We start from the raw sequence: 18,837 nt of genomic DNA, 5'->3' as shown, positions 1-18,837 counted from the left end.
AAACCTCATGTCTACAAAAAAATGCAAAAATTAGCTGGGCTTGGTGGCACGTGCTGGTGTTCCCAGCTACTGAGGAGGTTGAGGCTGAAGGTTCACTTGAGCCTGGGAGGTCAAGACTGCAATGAGCCAAGATGACCTCACTGTACTTAGCCTGGGTGACAGAGACAGTGACCTTGTCTCAAAAAAATAATTACCTTTAAGATTGTTAGTTTAGCTCTTTGCTGTAAAGGGGAGTCAGTGATCACTGCAAACCTCCCGTTAGCTCTTATATGAACTCTTTGGCTGGATCTAGAAGCCAAATTTGACACCAGGCAGATTAACAAACAAGAGAAAAGTATACCAATTGTATTAGCTTTTTATTTACCTGGGGATCTTCACAACAGAGTGAAGTTTTGAGGAAGTGGCCAAAGCAAGATGCTTTTATGCTTTTTAGTCAAAGAACAATGAATTTGAGAAGAAATGATAAAACAAAGGGGATCTGGGTAGGGGCAGGAAATTTCTAGGTGAGTCATGGCGAGATGTATGGATGTGTGTAAAACTAGCAGCAGATAAGGGTTACATCAGGAAGTGGATTTACTCAGGTTTGTTGCAGCCCCCCAATTTCAAGTCTCTGGTGATGAGGGTGACTTTCTCACCCTGGTACAGGGAGGGTGCTCCTCCCAGAGTCATCTTTATGGCTTACTGAATGCAGAAAGATACAGGTCGGCTAGCCCTTTCTGAAACTACAATTTCTCCAATGTTTTCAACTGACAATAATCATATTTTATGTAATCATATGCTAGTCTGGCATAATTTGGGATGGCACATCCTTCAGTCCTTCAGCTGCCTTACTTTCAGATGTCACACATCTCATTGATTTTCAAAGATCACTGTAAAAGTGATTGTAAAACTTCATTCTGAAATGTAACCTTTATGAAGCTGAAATGAGCATCACCAACCCATGAAGTGCACTGCTGTGTGAAGAGGGAAAGAAACCCATGCTTGTGTGATGCACACTCAGTTTCATTCTTTAAACAAAGTGCAGAAAAAGGAAAAGGACTGATTAGCAGAAATGGTTTCATTTTCCAATACTTTTAAGATCTATCATACCTAAGAAAAACTTCTTACTCCTATGAAATTGGCAGCTTTTTGTGGCTGTTCAGAAAAAAAATAATAAGAGTATATCAGTAGCCAATTTATCTTCCAAGCATGTGAATATTAATCTACTCCTGAGTAAATGCCCTTGGCAAGATTGTATTATTTCAAGGGCATTAACAGTAAAAGAAAGTTGACTTGACTCCTACGTTTCTCAGTTTTCCTTGAAAGTCTATAGCAATGCTAGATACTAGTACATACTTAAGTAATTGACTCTACACTAACTGAGTATTACTTTCTAGTTTTTCTGTAGAATTTCTTCTCTTTTCCCCTCTCCATTGAGGAATACAACCATAAAGTCTTTAATAAGAGCTATGGCTGATATTTGCATCTGTTCTTAGCATGGAGGCCACTGATAAGCACACACAAGTCCTCTGTGTTTCTCCACATGTATGATTCTGATATGGTTTGGCTGTGTCCCCACTCAAATCTTAAATTGAATTGTATCTTCCAGAATTTCCACATGATGTGGGAGGGACCCATGGGGAGGTAATTGAATCATGGGGGCTGGTCTTTCACGTGCTATTCTCGTGATAGTGAATTAAGTCTCACAAGACCTGATAGGTCTATCAGGAGTTTCTGCTTTTGCTTCTTCTTCATTCTCTCTTGCCCCCACCACATAGGAAGTACCCTTCGCATCGCACCATGATTCTGAGGCCTCCCCAACCATGTGAAACTGTAAGTGCAATTAAACCTCTTTTTCTTCCCAGTTTCGGGTATGTCTTTACCAGCAAAGTAAAAATGGATGAATACAGTAAATTGATACCAGTACAGTGGGGTGTTGCTGAGAAGATACCCAAAAATGTGGAAACGACTTTAGAACTAGGTAACAGGCAGAGGCTGGAACAGTTTGAAGGACTTAGAAGAAGACAGGAAAACTTGGGAAAGTTTGCAACTTCTTTTTTTTTTTTTTTTTTTTTGAGACGGAGTCTGGCTCTGTCCCCCAGGCTGGAGTGCAGTGGCCGGATCTCAGCTCACTGCAAGCCCCACCTCCTGGGTTCACGCCATTCTCCTGCCTCAGCCTCCTGAGTAGCTGGGACTACAGGCGCCCGCCACCTCGCCCGGCTAATTTTTTTTGTATTTTAGTAGAGACAGGGTTTCACTGTGTTAGCCAGGATGGTCTCGATCTCCTGAACCCGTGATCCACCCGTCTCGGCCTCCCAAAGTGCTGGGATTACAGGCTTGAGCCACCGCGCCCGGCCATGCAACTTCTTAGAGACTTGTTGAATGGCTTTGCCCAAAATGCTGATAATGATATGGACAATAAGATCCAGGCTGAGGTGGTCTCAGATGGAGATGAGGAACTTGTTGGGAACTAGAGTAAAGATGACTCTCGTTATGTTTTAGCAAAGAGACTAGTAGCATTTTGCTCCTGCCCTAGAGATTTGTGGAACTTTGAACTTGAGAAAGATGATTTGGGATATCTGGCAGAAGAAATTTCTAAGCAGCAAGAGGTGACTCGGGTGCTGTTAAAGGCATTTGGTTTTATAAGGGAAGCAGAGCATAAAAGTTTGGAAATTTGCAGTATGACTATGCAGTAGAAAAGATAAACCAGTTTTCTGGGGAGAAGTTCAAGCTGGCTGCAGAAATCTGCATAAGTAGCAAGGAGCCTAATGTTAATCTCCAAGACCATGGGGTAAATATCTCCAGGCCATGTCAGAGACCATCATGGCAGCCCCTCCCATCACAGGCCTGGAGGCCCAGGAGGAGAAAGTGGTTTCATGGGTCAGGCTTCTTGTGCTGTGTGCAGCCTACAGACTTGGTACCCTGTGTCCCAGCCACTCCAGCCATGGCTGAAAGGGGCCAACGTACAGCTTGGGCTGTGGCTTCAGAGGGTGGAAGCCCCAAGCCTTGGCATCTCCCATGTGGCATTGAGCCTGCCAGTACACAGAAGTCAAGAATTGAGGTTTGGGAATCTCTGCCTAGATTTCAGAAGATGTATGGAAACATCTGGATGCCCAGGCAAAAGTTTGCTGTAGGGATGGGCCCTCATGGAGAACCTCTGCTAGGGCAGTGTGGAAGGAAAATGTGGGGTCAGAGCCCCCACACAGAGTCCCTACTGGGCCACTGCTTAGTGGAGCTATAAGAAGAGAGCCACTGTCCTCCAGACCCTAGAATGGTAGATCCACTGACAGCTTGCACAATGCACCTGGAAAAGCTACAGACACTCAACACCAGCCCAGGAAAGAAGCTGGAAGGGAGGCTGTACCCTGCAAAGCCACAGGGGCTGAGCTGCCCAAGATCATGGTAACCTACCTCCTGCATCAGCATGACCTGGATGTGAGAAATGGAGTTAAAGTTGATCATTTTGGAGCTTTAAGATTTGGCTGCCCTGCTTGATTACAGACTTGCATGGGCTCTGTAATCCTTTGTTTTGGCCAATTTCTCCCATTTGGGATGACTGTATTTACCCAATACCTATACTCCATTTGTATCTAGGAAGTAATTAGCTTGCTTTTGATTTTAGATGCACATAGGCAGAATGCACTTGCCTTGTCTCAGATGAGACTTTGGACTGTGGACTTTTGGGTTAATGCTGAAATGAGTTACAACTTTGGGGGACTTTTGGGAAGGTCTGATTGGTTTTGAAATGTGAGGACATGAGATTTTGGTGGACCAGGGCAGAATGATTTGGTTTGGCTGTGTCCCCACCCAAATCTCAACTTGAATTATATCTCCCACAATTCCCATATGTTGTGGAAGGGTACTGGGGGAGGTAATTGAATCATGAGGATTATGATTCAATTAAGAGTGAATTAAGTCTCACAAGATCTCATGGATTTATCAGGGATTTACACTTTTGCTTCTTCCAAATTTTCTCTTGCTGCTGCCATGTAAGAAGTGCCTTTTGCCTCCCATCATGATTGTGAGTCTTTCCTAGCCATGTTCAGGTGTAAGCCCAATTCACCTTCTTTTTCTTCCTAGTCTCCTGTATGCCTTAAACAGCAGTGTGAGAATGGGCTAACACAGGCTCCATGCCTCCAAACAGCACCATGTGTTGGACATTCTTATGACCACTCTCAGGTCTAATGATTTTCTAGAAAGAGTCATAAAATTCTGAAAACTGTCTTTCTCATGCTTACAAGTCATTAGAGTGAAATGATAGTGATTAAAATAAGCCATTAGAAAAGGAGCATAGGTTGAAATCTAGGAGAGAACACACATGAGATTCCAGTTGTCTTCTCACAGTGGAGTTGTGTGGATGGCGCTTAATTTTCCCAGAAATTATGCATGACAACACTTGCGAAGTTGTCAACCATGGAAGCTCCCTTGAGCCTTGGTGTCCAGGGTTTTTACTGGGGGTCATTATGTAGGTAAGCAATGCCAATAACTAACCTTAGCTACTCACCCCCAGACTCTCTGGAAGCGGAATTGACACAGCATGACCCAAAGCCACCACTTACAAAGCATATATGAATAAGCATTCTCCATAAACTCCATTGTTAGCAAAAACTAACTGGCATGGCCCCAATCATAGGTAGGCAAAGAAACTCTTATCAGTGAGTTTATTTCAAAGGCTCAGAGGCAACTGCTGGAAGCTAGTCAAGGGCCAGTCTTGAAGGCCTTTGGAATGTGGAAGGTTTGGGCAACCCAAGCCTGCCATGTTAACGCTTACTACACTTATTAGATATCTGGATCTTTAAAGTCGTTTTTCTAGTTACTAATTCTGGCATTCAAGGGAAGAACATAGACTGAAAAATCAGCCTGAGATTGGGAGAAAGTACATCTCTTTTAAATCAAGGCAATGGTGCTACTTAATGTTGATTTTAACCATGAAGATGGTATCAGGGCAAATTTAGAAACAAACAAACTCAAATAGTTACACAATTTTTAGTGCCATTTCTACCTTACCATATCTGTGATTTGAGGAAAATTCTCCAGTTCTTAAATCTTTCCTTTTCTAATCTATAAAATAGATCCAACAAAGATGCTTTAAGAAATAAGTCAAATAATGTGAACAAAAACATTATGTTCAATGCTTGGTAGGCTACGTTCTCCAAAAACTGTTAAGGTTAAGAGGACAATATCATTGAAAGGAAGAGAAAAACATTGAGAGAGAGAACAAGTTAATAGCATTTATAGTCTATCATAAAATTTCACATTCTGGTACACGTAGAAAATGATTATCTGTTTACAGCACCCCGGAGTAAGGAGAGCCTACAGGTAGAATTGGACAAAGGGTCTGGAGTTATGGATGTACTACGTCTCTGCCCTGCTACATCCTACCTGGCCCATTAGAAAGCTAAAGAGATCACTATCTTGTCACATATATTACCAATCATTGATAATTGAGTAAGAAACTCCGCATTAGACAGCTGAGAGATTTATTGGACCTAGACTGTGATATGGGTCAATTTGGGAAGGAGAGAGAGATGACATCATAGCAAAAACAACTTGTTTGATTCAGCAGCTTCTATTTATTGCGTTGTCCACAAGAAGCCAACTCTGTTCTGACAGCTTCTTCATAGTTCTGGGAGAGGAAAACAAGAGGGAAACAGAAAGGGAAAATTGAGGTACAGTATGGATATGAGTTGAAATGGACAGATCGATGGACAGCTCCATTTAAAAATTGTGGTGAAGGATTAGGGGATCAGACAGTTTAGTTTCTTGATTTCCTTTTTTTTTCCCCCTAAACATTGCTGCTGGCAATCTGTAGAAATCTAAGATGAGATAGTTAACTTCTGTTAGACAAAGTTAGCTTGTTTGTTGTTTTTTTTGTAATTAAGGAGTTGAGCCATATTAGCAGTTGTCAACTCTTGCTACACTTTAGAATCACCAACAGAGCTTAAAAAACAAAGCACAATAAAAACAAACAACAAAAACAAAAGATGAAATTAGGGCCCCATCTTTATCCCCAGAGATTCTGATTTAATTAATTATAAATGAGCCACCGTGGGATGGCACTTTGGAAAGTTTGCCAAGCCATTCTAATATCTGGCTACTGAGCTAGTAAATCAGAGTCATTTTACTCTATTATCACTAAGAGAATTTGTAGCAATAATGACAAATGACACAGAAGAAACAATAAAAAGGAATGCAAATGCTAACCTTTGAATGAGTGACAAAGTTATGAGGGCTTTTCAACATTCTGAGGACAATTTCAACATAATTTTGGAAGACGGTGAAAGGGAGAAAGTCTTCGTGGAAAAGGGGGCATTGGAGCTTTGTAGTAGATGCCGGGATTCAGCAATATGCCTATGGAGAATGTAGCAACACAAAGACTAGTATCTCATACCTAGGGAGACCAGCTATACCAGTTCACCAGGGACTATCCTGGTTTAAAAACAGAAATTCTCACATTTTCAGGAAACGCCTCTTCCCCGGGTAAACTGATAGGATTTGTCATCCAATACATACAATTTTACCTTTTCAAAACTGGATATAACTTTTGGCTGAACTGATGTAGGTGTAGGAGCAATGAGGAACACACTCACAACCAGCGGCTCTTTCATTGGCAGCTGTTTAGAGCTGTCTTAAAACGAACCAATGGATCTCTTAAACATCATACATACATAGATGAATAAATGCAGAGAGAAAGAAAGAACAAGAGCTCTCCGTATACTTGGTATTTAAAGTCTGAATTCATCACTGTCTCTAAGCTACAGATGAATTAATGCCAGTGACTGCACTAAAATGTTACCTGACTATTTAAGAAGCAATCACATCTCTATGTATCTCTGAAGGTCCCGCCTGTGCCTCTGCTACACACTGAGACTGAGAGAAATCTGCTTTCTTGGTGAATGATCTTTTTATGCTTTCTTGAGCAGAGATTACAAAAGGTTTGAAAGACCACTAATACTTAGTGGTATGACTGAGGCAAGCATAAAAAAGCAGGGGGCAGGGGAAGAAATCCCTCCTTGTCATTCCACAGAAGAAAATCAGAAATTACACTGACTTTAGTGTATCCTGAATGCTGGGAGGCATCCGTGCAGCACCTCTGTGAGCCATATTCTGTGCTGTGGGCTTCCTCTGCCTACCCGTTGGCAGTCCCCGTGGATATGTGCTCTTCATCTTCAGATAGTGTCCATTTGTCCAAAATAAAAAATATTTATATTCAGGCTTGGTGCGGTGGCTCATGCCTGTAATCCCAGCACTTTGGGAGGCTGAGGCAGGTGGATCATGAGGCCAGAAGTTCGAGACCAGCTTGACTAACATGGTGAAGCCCCATCTTTACTAAAAATACAAAAATTAGCTGGGCATAGTGGCAGATACCTATAGTCCCAGCTACTCGGGAGGCTGAGGCAGAGAATACTTGAACCTGGGAGGTAGAGGTTGCAGTGAGCCGAGATCATGCCACTGCACTCCAGCCTGGGTGACAGAGTGAGACTCTGTCTTAAAAAAAAAAAAAGTATTAAATAAATATATTGATCCTGAATCAAGGATTTATCTACTGTATGCAATTCGAGGATTTATCCAGTCTAAAATCCAACAAATCCTTTACCTTATTTTGTACTCCTTTTGCCTGATGACAATATGTAGCTGTATTTTTGAATAGACCATGAGTCAATCAAAACTTCATGGGTACTTTGAGTAGTGTCAGTGCAGAAGCAGCCACTTTCGTGAAGACTGTACGCAAGTGTGTTAGGCAGCTTTTGCTGGGTTTCTTATGGTAAACAACAACAACAACATCCATCAGTGGTGTACACATACACAAAAAGTTGTATTTTATGCTCTGGTTGTCTAATAGCCACTGCGGTTTGCCTGCAGTTCCGCTCTGCCTGTCTTTTCACTGGGGGACCCAGGCTCCAGGAGAAGCCGCATATGGGGCAGAGACAAAATACAAGAGAACTGGCAGGCACACAAAAAGGGTTTACACTGCTCCTTTGGTGAATACCATGCTGCTTTGGCTCACTTTCCTTTGGCCACAGGAGGTCACACAGCCACGTGCCTCATGAGTAGGGCGGGGACACTTCTTCCCCCACACAGGAGATGCTGCAAGTCACACAGCAAGGAGCTGAGACCTAAACATCGTCTCACAGGAAGAGCAAGGGAATAATCAGAAACAAGAGTGCAATCCATCACAGAAAGCTCTTTCACCTACTTCAGCCCATGCCTTCTGCTGCGAAGTGTGGATTATAAAACCCACTTGGTATGGTGGTTGTGAGAATTAAGTTATATCTGCATGGATGGCATCTAGGAATGATGGCTGGCTCCTAGAATATTGTGCAAAATACACATGCCCTTTCAGGAGATCTTCTGATGCATTTAGGGGCTCATAAGTTTTCATGAATGTTGGGAAACACCTAGGTAAGAGGGCCACTCAGCATTGATGAGTGAAATACTGATTACCTGAGAGAGATACCAGTGGAGGTGCCGTGCAGAGCGAGAGTGGCTGGGGTTGGAGGCTTCATAGCTCCAGGGTTTTCGGCAGACCAAATTGACAGTATCCTAGGAATTCATCTAGAGTGGCTCCCTGAAAGCTACTAAAGATGTTGCTCAGAGGGATTAGAGGATCTATTGAGTTCTACCTTCTACTAAATTGGACACATTACTGAAGCTGGCTGAGTCTCAGTTTCTTCGCCCGTAAAAAGCGAATAATTATGCCCACTGTGAAGGGTCATAAGGAAGATCACAGATCATGTAAGTATACCACCAACGTATTGTGGTACTCAACAAAATAATTATTGTTAAAAATAAGACTCAGGTCTGAAAGCAATTTAGCACTTTATTCTCACTGCGTCCTGGGTGTGGGACCAAGAAACTCTGGCTAGAATGGTATTGGCAAAACTTTTGAACTGATTTCCAAATGGTTCTTAGAAATCCTGCTCAGTGTACTTAGCTATCTAAAAGATTCTGGAAGCCATGTCTTTTAACCCATTCATTTTGCAGAATAAGAAAACTGAGACTCGGATGACAGAAGTCATTTTCCACATTTCATGTGGCTAAATGGTAAAAGGAATTGGAAAAACTAGAACACAGATATCCTTACCTGGTGCTGTGTCCACCCTGTAGCTGTTCTCCATCAACCTGCTCTATGTTCCCCATCAACCTGATCTAAAAAGACTTGCAACGTAAGAAGGGGACGAGAACTCTGGGAGATGACTTGAAGACGGTTAAAGCAGTCTTCACTCAGCAAAACATTTGGGAAAAAATTTTTTTTTATTTTGGATGAATGGACACTATTTGGAGATGAAGAGCACACACCCACAGCCACTGCTGAAAATGCCAGGGAAGGCAAAAGAAACCCACAGCACAGAATATGGCTCACAAAGGGTGCTGCACGGATGCCTCCCAACGTTTAGGACACACTAAAGTCAGTATAATTCCGATTTTCTTCTGTAGAACGAAAAAGAGGGATTTCTTCCCCCCCTTTTTTTTGCTTGCCTCAGTCATACCACTAATTATTTAGTGGTCTTTCAAACCTTTTGTAATCTCTACTCGAGAAAGCCCTGAAAGATATTAATTCTTAGCCATGTGCCTCATAAATGAAGGCCATTCTGCTATACTTAATGACAAGGCTGAGGCAGCAAGATGTCATTTGCTTTTTTCTCGGTTTTTAAATTGCTTTCTAAATGAACTACAGCTGTGAGGGCCAGGTGCTGTGATCCCTTTAGAAAGATCAGGAAATGATGAAATCCAAAATTTCAAAGTGTGATGGATGTCAGCTCCCGATTTGGTGTGTGTGAGGTCACCCCGTGCACCTGGTGCCATCTCCACAACAGAATTACTTTTCTGTGGAGAAAAAAAAAGGAGAGCGAGCGAGGGAGAGGGAGAGAGAGATGCACATGTCTAATGCAAGTGCAACAATAAGAGAAACAGTTTATAATTATCTCTTTGTTTGCTCCTCATCTAGATGGAAATGGTGAAATGTGCGGCCTCCCCACCCCCACCCCTTCCCCATTATAGGTATCGTTGCTGTATTAAATGCAAGATTTTTGCGGATCACAGAGTTGGTGTGGTGGCAACTCAAAAGTCACTATGAAGCAAATGACATGTTATAGTGATGGGGGAGGGATTGAGAGACAGAGAGAGAGAGAGAGAGAGATCATTAAGAGTCTTTTTTCACTTAATTAATTAAAACCAGCACTCATACCACCAGGAGCACTGTTTGCTCTGGGGAGCCTTGGCTGAATCCGAAACTCAGTGGGTGCTATATTTGAAGGTGGACAGCTGGGGTCAGCCATCCCTCTATGCCCCAAGGAGAGTAAAGACTGCTTCACATCCACCTCAAGCATCACTAGTTACTCATTCTTCTTGCCCAGCTTGAGGCTCTAGGTGAAACCTGTTTATGAGACCTTGTTCTTGCAGTCATCCAACAGAGGAAATAAGGAATGATTGTGCTTATTATCTCTAAGCACTGACCCCCCCCCCAGGATGTGTATTTGTCAGAGCTGGATGGCTGCCAGGTCAACCCCATTTTCTCTGGGACGTCTGCCCAGTCTGCCCCCAGGAGGAGTGGGGACTCCTTGAATTCCTGTAGCCCTTCTGCTCAGAATCGCTGCTGGGGCATTGAACTTGACTGCCTCATGGGCAGACGGCACAGGCCAAAGCATGGGGCAGGGCTGGGGTTGACTCTTGACCCTAATTTCACTATGTGCTCTTGGGAGAGTTGTTTAGCCCTCTTGAGTCTTAATTCCTCTCTTCTCTAAAATGGGGACAGAAATAGCACATGTTTTGGTGAGGACTCACTGAACACTGCATATGTAAGGCACCCAGTATAATGCTCTGCACAAAGTTGATGATATAGAAACATTAATCTTCGCAATATCGGTGTCTCTTATTCTCTGCCCTTAATGCTGTAAAGAGGAGTAGAAAGCACGAGAGAGTTAAGACTCAGGGGACAACATGCAACTTCCAGTTTCTGCATTTTCGGAATATCCAGCATTACTTTGATACCGTAGCCTCTGTGGGCCTTAGTTTCCACATCTGTACCATGGAGTCAATATTCAGTCTCATTTATCCTTACAAGGACAGAATGAGATAATTGATGTCAAAGTTCTTTGCCTTTTGTAAAGAGAGAAATGATGGGTTGAAGGAAGTTGAGAGGAACTTGGTGTCATCCCCCAAATGAATGATGACTATTCCCTTTCCTTTTACAGCACCTAGCTGATGTCTGTATCTATCTCCTCTCTCAATACTCATGACCACCCCACACATAATTATGAGAATTAGGCAGAGCTAAGTGCACCCTGGGGAGGTGTGACAGTGGAGAGCATGAAGAAGAGGATACAGCTCTAATGGATGTCAAAGACTTAGGATAGAGCATGATCCCAGCCAAAAGGTAAAGCTCTCAAAGAGGTTTTAGACAAAATAAAATAAAATGTTATCTTAAAGTTGTAGCCTGAATGAGAGGAAACTGAGATGTATTTGAATAGTGGAAAGTCTAAATATCTCAATTACTCCTTTGAGAAGGCTTTGTGTTCAATAGCCATAAATGTAGAGTTACATCCTGTCATATCCAGAGCTATCCCTGAGGCATTCCAGATTCCAGAGAAGAGGTCTGGAGATGCCAGGCTCGCCTCCACCCCCCACAAGATGACATCATGTGGTTGTTATCAACTCTGGGATGACTGGTCATGTGGCACAGCTACCTCCTTAGCACAAGCCTCTTCCCAAATTCGGAATGCCCTCCCGATGTCATCGGGGAAATGGGCTACAATGGGCATTCCGAATTTGGGAAGAGGCTTGTGCTAAGGAGGTAGCTGTGCCACATGACCAGTCATTCCAGAGTTGAACCACGATGCTTGGAAGAATCAGGAGCAATGAATCAACCAATGGGAGGCAGAACCTGTCCCCTGAGCTCCACCCCCATATTTCCTGGGGACATTGTACCCTTCACCTCAGTATTCCCAAAACTGATGTCATTATTTCTCCAAGACCATCCTCTCCAGATCTGTTAGACCATCTTCAGTTTCAGCCACTTTCTACTTCAATGAGCACCTCCCCTCTCTTTATCAGAACTCAGGCCCCAGTCCAGAACACAGTTTAGAAGGGTGATCTTCAAGTTCATTAATGTTTAAACATACTTATTCGCCTCCTTCTCTTCCATACACCAAATAGTCAGACCGAGACTACTGTCTCCACGGCAGAAAGCAGTTGCTCCAGTACCACACGGAGGCATGACTGCCGGGTCACTGATTTGAGAAGTGCTGAGTTTGTCTCCTATGTGGCCACCCCCTTTTTCTTCCACACTGATTAAAGGTGACAAAGTGACCCTGGCTGAAGATGGAACTCACAATTTGATTTTTGAATCCTAGATGAAAACACAGATAGAAATGGTCTTTAAAATTTGTGAGCACGTTTATGCTTCTTACCAGGTAGAGGCCTATATTTATCTTTGATGCAGACTGTTTTTTGTTCTGGGAAAACCACCCAAAGGACCTTTAGATATGCAAATGTAGATCAAAGACCCTCTTCTGGAATAGATTTAAATTGCTGTGAATAAAAATTTGGAAGTTTCTCCTCATAAGGGACAGAGCTACATTTCTATGGGTTACCTTCTACTAAAAAGAAACAAACAAACAAAAAACTTTTTTTCCAGATCCAGGTAAGATGTACCTTTAAAAAACATTGCTAATTTTAGAAGAGGAGTGTGTGTGTGTGTGTGTGTGTGTGTGTGTGTGTGTGTGTGTTAATGTTCAAATACATGCTCTTGGAAAATCAGGAGTAGTGAACCCCAAAGCTTGCTTAGAAGATGTGAATACCTGAAGAGGAGAGCTTAGCAAAGAGGCTGGGCATGGATGGGCACTGTTGACCCTAAGAGGCTGGGCATGGATGGGCACTATTGAACCTAGATTTGGAGATCAAGCTATAGTGCTCTTGCAACTTTTAAGTCTTTGGTGTGTTCTTTGGGGGTAAATAGCTTACCCAACCCCATCGTTCATGCAAGTGGTTTCAGGTTTACCTTGTGCTGCTTCTCTCAGTGTCTGCTCATATCACTCATATTGGTCAAAACTCCTTTTAAAATTGAGATGCCCAGAAGTGAATATGCAGCCTAGCCAGTACAGAGGGGAACTCAACTATGGTCGCTTCATTTATTTATTTATTTATTTTTATTTTTTTAGACGGAGTCTCGTTCTGTGGCCAGACTGGTGTGCAGTGGCATGATCTCGGCTCACTGCAACCTCAGCCTCCCGGGTTCTCAGCCTCTCAAGTAGCTGGGATTACAGGCTCCCGCCACCATATCCAGAGAATTTTTTATATTTTTAGTAGAGATGGGGTTTCACCATGTTGGCCAGCATGGTCTCAATCTCTTGACCTCCTGATCAGCCTGCTTTGACCTCCTAAAGTGCTGGGATTACAGGCGTGAGCCACCTCGCCTTGCTGGTAGCTTTATTTTTTAAAAAGCTATGCCTCTATTAATGTAGCCTAAGAAGACATTCTCCTACTTGGGTACCACATTGCAATGTTGACTCACACTCAACTGACTAAATTTATGACAGATTAAACTCTTAAATATAGTCTTCACATTTCAGAGCTTAAGTTGCTTTCTTAGAATCCAGTATAAGACCAAATTTCCCACCCATATTAAACTTAACTTTGTTAGATTTACTTCCATCTGTTTTGATCTTTTTATGACCCAGAACAGGGCTTGAGGACACAGCTCTGTCATCAAACAACTTAATCTAGGTTGGCACTGATCTATTAATCAGCATCATTTGGGGCAGAACCCTTCATCCAGTGAGAAATCCTTCTGAGTTTACCATCACCCAGATGTATCCCTGTATTTAGACCAAAATGTCACTAGAGGTCTTGCAAAGGTCTTTGTTGAAATTCACATCTATCCTTTTATTTTCTGAAATACCTGTTTAAAACTCTAACAAAATTAGAAACACAGTAATCCTTACATACTATGTGAAACTTAGTCTCTGGGTATAATGTCTACTCCACGAAGGCTCATGTACACATATGAGCTTACTTGGGATTTCCAGCAACTCCATGAAGAGAAGTAAGGCATCCCCACCCTCCCCCATTTCTATTTTACATGTGAAAAAGTTGAGAATCATGCTGATCAGTTTTGACCAGAATCAGAATCATGGACTCACACATAGTTCACCTCTGGTCCCTTTTTGGTATATCTAATTGGGATTGGACACTGCACCTACACTCCAGCCCAAACTTTCACAAGCCATGGGTCAATCATCAACTTGGCCTGTTCTAAACAGTCCCACAAAAATATCCAGAATTGTAGGATTCCAGTGCTGTGAGCCCCCAAGGGTTCACCTCACTCAGCCTCTACTACACTCCAGAAATCCCAACTACAACTCCTCGAGACAGGGCCAGCCCCCTCTGAATTTACACTGACTCTGGAAGGGGGCTCGTGCTTTTGGGAGGTGGTCCAATTCACAAGTCTAGCCTGTTGGCAGCACCTCCTTCCACAACAGACAGGGCCGTGGCCTCTTCTACCTTCTGTTGGGTTCTGATTCCTTCCCTGATAACTGCCCAGATTATGTCTTCTTGATTTTTAGGTATTTAAAAAATTGCTTTCACCTCTCTTCTCCAGACAACACCGTCCCAGATTATCTAACAAACTCACCAGTGGACCAGTTCTCAAGTCACCTCTCTGCTCTCTTCCCTCCTCTCAGTGAGCTCCAGCTTTTCAGCATCGTAAAATGTGACACCCATCATTAAACAGAAGGCTCCAGATGTGCTCTGACTGGCACAGAATTATTTTATCTTTTGTTCTGAACCATGTTGCTCCCTAATGTTGTTTACTGCTTTTTCTGTAATCGTTATTTCATACTGGAGATACTTCTGATCTTGAAATCCCTAAAGCCAGGGACCTTTTCTTTCCTTCACGGAGCTAATAGCTCTGGTTTCCCCTGATCTGTATGCCTGTACTATTGATCGCTGGGGCTTAAATGCTGGCTTTCATATTTGTCCTTGTTAGATTTTATCCCTAGGTTTGCCTCATAATTCAATCTACTGAACTCTCTGAACTTCAGTACATTTGCTGTTTAATATTTATGTGTCTGATTAACATATCTTTTATATTTCAGCAAAATTCTGGATGAAAATACAGGAATGAGTCCTTCAGGCCATGTTATCTTTCTTGTTATTCATTGTTTCCTTTCACTACTCTTACCTATCCCTATATCTTTTGATACAGGACATAAAAGAGATTTATACCAGTCAGGACTGTTTAAGACACCTTGGGGGATAGGGAAACACCCAAAGAACTTAGTTTCTAATTGACGAAACAACTCTAGCACAATTGAAGGCAACTGGTAGGAAAAAATTAGGTAAGACCTTGCTTTAAATAGGCTTCAAACATTTTAAAGACTTAGAGGAGAGGATCAAAAGAACCAGGAGGATATTTTTTAAAGGTTTTTTTTTTTTTTTGAAAAATAGGTAGAATTTGAACTTAGACTTGCATATAATTCAAATACAATGTATTATGTATTAGAAGAAAATTAAGTACTCAGTGCCAAGTCCTGCAGAGATGGGAATACGACTCTAGTAATATTAGTGTAAGTTTGATATGGTTTGGCTCTATGTCCCCACCCAAATATCATCTTATAGCTTCCATAATTCCCATGTGTTGTGGGAGAGACCCATGAGAGATAATTGAACCATGGGGGTGGGTCTTTCCTGTGCTATTCTTGTGATGGTGAATAAATCTCACGACATCTGATGGCTTTCAAAACAAGAGTTTGCCTGCACAAGCTCTCTCTTTGCCTGCCACCAACCAGTTACAATGTGACTTGCTCCCCCTTGCCTTCCATCATGATTGCCTTCCCCAGCCATGTAGAACTATGAGTTCTGCATTATACCTCTTCCCTTTGTAAATTTCCCAGTCTTGGGTATGTTTTTATCAGCAGCATGAAAACGGATGAATACAAAGTTTAAAGAGACAGCTACAAGTCGATAACATATGGAGAGTGCAGAATCAAGAGTCAGGCAGAGAGGGGACAGGACAGCATTTGAGTCTTAAGGATCTAACTTCATACACTTGTTCATTCATTCACTTAGCAAATATTTGCAGAGTTCCTGCTATATGGCAGGCATTGTTTTAGGATTCAGCAAGGCATGAAACAGACAAAATTCCTGCCTAACTGGAGTTTATAGAAATGTACTAGGAAAGAGAAAAAGGAAAATCTATATTTGGTAGGAGAGTGAAAGTACTAAGGAGGAATATGGAGCAGGGGAGGAAGACAGAAGATGTTAGAGTAGGAAGGAGTACTTGAATTTCATTTCAGATACGGTGCCCAGCGGAGGCCTTGCTAGGAAGCTGAAGAAGTGGGTGGGGTGTGAGTCATCATATTCCGCAGGAAGTACGATTTAGGCAGAGGGAATAGTGAATGCCAACGCTTTAAGAAGGTAGAATGCCTGTAGTATCTGAGGAATAGCAGGAAGGCCAATGTGGTTGGAATGCATATCACAGAAACACAGATGGGGGAAAGTGACAGTGTTGGAGAGGTAGCAGGTTGGTAGGGGCAGATCAGATTAGCCTTATGGGTCATTTTAAGAACTTTGACTTTCATTCCACATGAGAAGAGCAGGAATTGCAGGGTTTTGAAGCTACAAATAGAATGATATAACATTTTAATGAAATTCATCTGGTCATTAGGCAAGAAAGGGCAGAAGCAGGAACATCACTTTGGGTAGGAGGTAGTGGGTATATCGGCTAGTTATTGCTGCATAACAAACCACCCAAACACTCACTGGCATAAAATAATAAGCATTCACTACTACTGGACAAGTCAATAAGCATTCACTATTACTGTACAAATCAATGGCATAGTTCTTGCTTGGTTGTGCTCACACAGGGGTCTACTGTTAGCTGTAGGTCTGGTGAGTACCTCTGCTAATCTTGGAAGTGATTCTCACATGTTTGCTGGTTTATTAGGCATAGGCTGGTCTAGAATGGTCTCCACTGAGATAACTGGGTTCTCCTCCTGCAGAATAAGCTGGGCTAATTCACATGCAATGGCAGGATTTCCAAAACAAAACAAAAAAAAAAATGTAGAGTAAGGCTTAGGCTCAGAATTGGCAATTTTCTACATTTTTAACAAGGTACAGGCATGGTTTAGGTCTGTATGTGTTGGGGGGTACAATTTGCCTCTTACTTGGAGCAAATGCAAAGAAACATTGCATAGGTGATGGTACAGAGAGAGTTTAAGATTGTGGTCATTTTTGTAATTATTCTAACACAGGGGATATCCAAGTGAGAGATGAGAGTGGTTTTGATAAGAGTAGAATCAGTGGGGTGATGACAGTTATTGGATTCTAGGCATAGTTGGAATATAATGGGTTCAAACATGAGAATGAGTGTGATGGAGAGAAGACTCTAGAACAATGCTCAAGTTTGGGGCCTGCAGAACTAGAAAGACAGAGTTGCCATTTACTGAGTTGAAGAAAGAAGAGAGGAGCAGTTGGGATGGACAATTGGGAGTTCAGCTTTGTACACATCAAGTTTGAGAAGCTTATTACATGCCCAAGAGAAACTTCCAGTAGGAAGTTGACAACGTGAATTGGAATTCAGCAGTCGGTGGGTGGGGTGTGGTCTGCAGAAAGCTTGGGAGGCATTGCATATGGGGTTTAATGCTGCAGTGTTTGAGGAGATCACCAAGGTAGTGAAGTTAATAAAATTGAGAAGAGATACAAAAGTGAAATTCTGGGCTCTCCCACCGGAAATGAGAAGGAATGAGCACAGGAGACAAAATTAGAGACCACAGCGCAGAGCAGCTAGAGATGAACAAGCAGATTGTGCTTGATGAGGCTGGAGTGCAACGTCTGGAGGGAGCAGAAGATGAAGCTGACAGAATAGATTGAGACCATCAGCAGAGCCTTGCATTCCTCCCCATCTCTAGGAAAATGGATTTTTTTGGAGGAAAAACAGTATGATGTTTTAAGCACAACAGGCTTTTTTTTCTGTCCCTACAGACTGATGAAAGAGACACAGATTTAAAACCCCAAAGTCATCTTGGGGGGTTTTCCCCACTGAGAGGCTTCCACATGCCTTTTGAATCCTAGTTATAACAACTCCAAGGGTCCTATGGTGCATCTAAAATATCTGCAATCATCAGCATGTAAGTGATTGGCCAAGGCAAGGGACTGAAGTTTGGAGACTCGCTTCACTCAAACTTGAGTTCCTGTAGGTCTCATGGCATCACCTCATTTGAAGGGCATATTATTGGGTATGGTATAGGGTGGAGTGGGGCTCCAGGGGCAAGTCTTTGGGTATCCAGCTTTCTATTCTCTCTTTAGGAACACAGGATATTGATATCTCGAACTTCCAAGCTGAACAGCTAAGGTCTGGAGAAACAAATTTGCTGAAAAGGACCAGCGATTTAATTTTATTCATCCGGTATCAAATTTCTGCATCTCACAGTTTGGGCACAACAGGAGGTGACACTGTTAACTGTTGCTCTTTTCACTTCCTTTTTTTCCCCTCACTGAACATAAACATATCATTACACAGTTACACTCCACTATATTTAGAGTTGATTTTTAACTATCTATTAAATCAAACAGGGAAGCTCATCTGTTCTACCTGGATCAGTGGAACTGGCTGGGGAGGTGGACTGATTCACTGGGGAGGGCAGGATGAGAGTGAAAGCTATTTTGCCAACCACCATGTGTCCCCTGGAGCTCACATTCCTCTTTTAGGAGAGGCAAGCACCACTATAACCAGGGCAGGGCCAGCGTCCTGCCCACAAATGGCCCTGAAAACCTCTCATTCACCAATGATCTGGGCTTCAATTCCATCACATTACAGAGATGGAAAGGACTTTACAGGTGTCCATAGTCTCTATTCTA

At 42.5% G+C, this 18,837-nt stretch overlaps 1 long non-coding RNA gene across 1 annotated transcript in view; it reads left to right on the top strand.

Annotated features, from left to right (window-relative positions):
* The window catches only part of LOC105486538 (uncharacterized), a 41,015-nt gene extending 29,612 nt beyond the window's left edge, over window positions 1-11,403 (top strand). The window contains exons 5-6 of the long non-coding RNA XR_011611429.1: window positions 8,965-9,388; window positions 11,175-11,403. This is a non-coding gene — a long non-coding RNA (uncharacterized lncRNA). The remainder of the gene's footprint in view (window positions 1-8,964; window positions 9,389-11,174) is intronic.
* The last annotated feature ends 7,434 nt before the right edge of the window (window positions 11,404-18,837 follow it).

Source organism: Macaca nemestrina, chromosome 13 (genome assembly GCF_043159975.1).
Source record: "Macaca nemestrina isolate mMacNem1 chromosome 13, mMacNem.hap1, whole genome shotgun sequence".
Classification (NCBI taxonomy): Eukaryota; Metazoa; Chordata; class Mammalia; order Primates; family Cercopithecidae; genus Macaca; species Macaca nemestrina.
The sequence above is the reverse complement of the archived record's forward strand: the minus strand, read 5'-3'. Positions and strand labels throughout refer to the sequence as shown.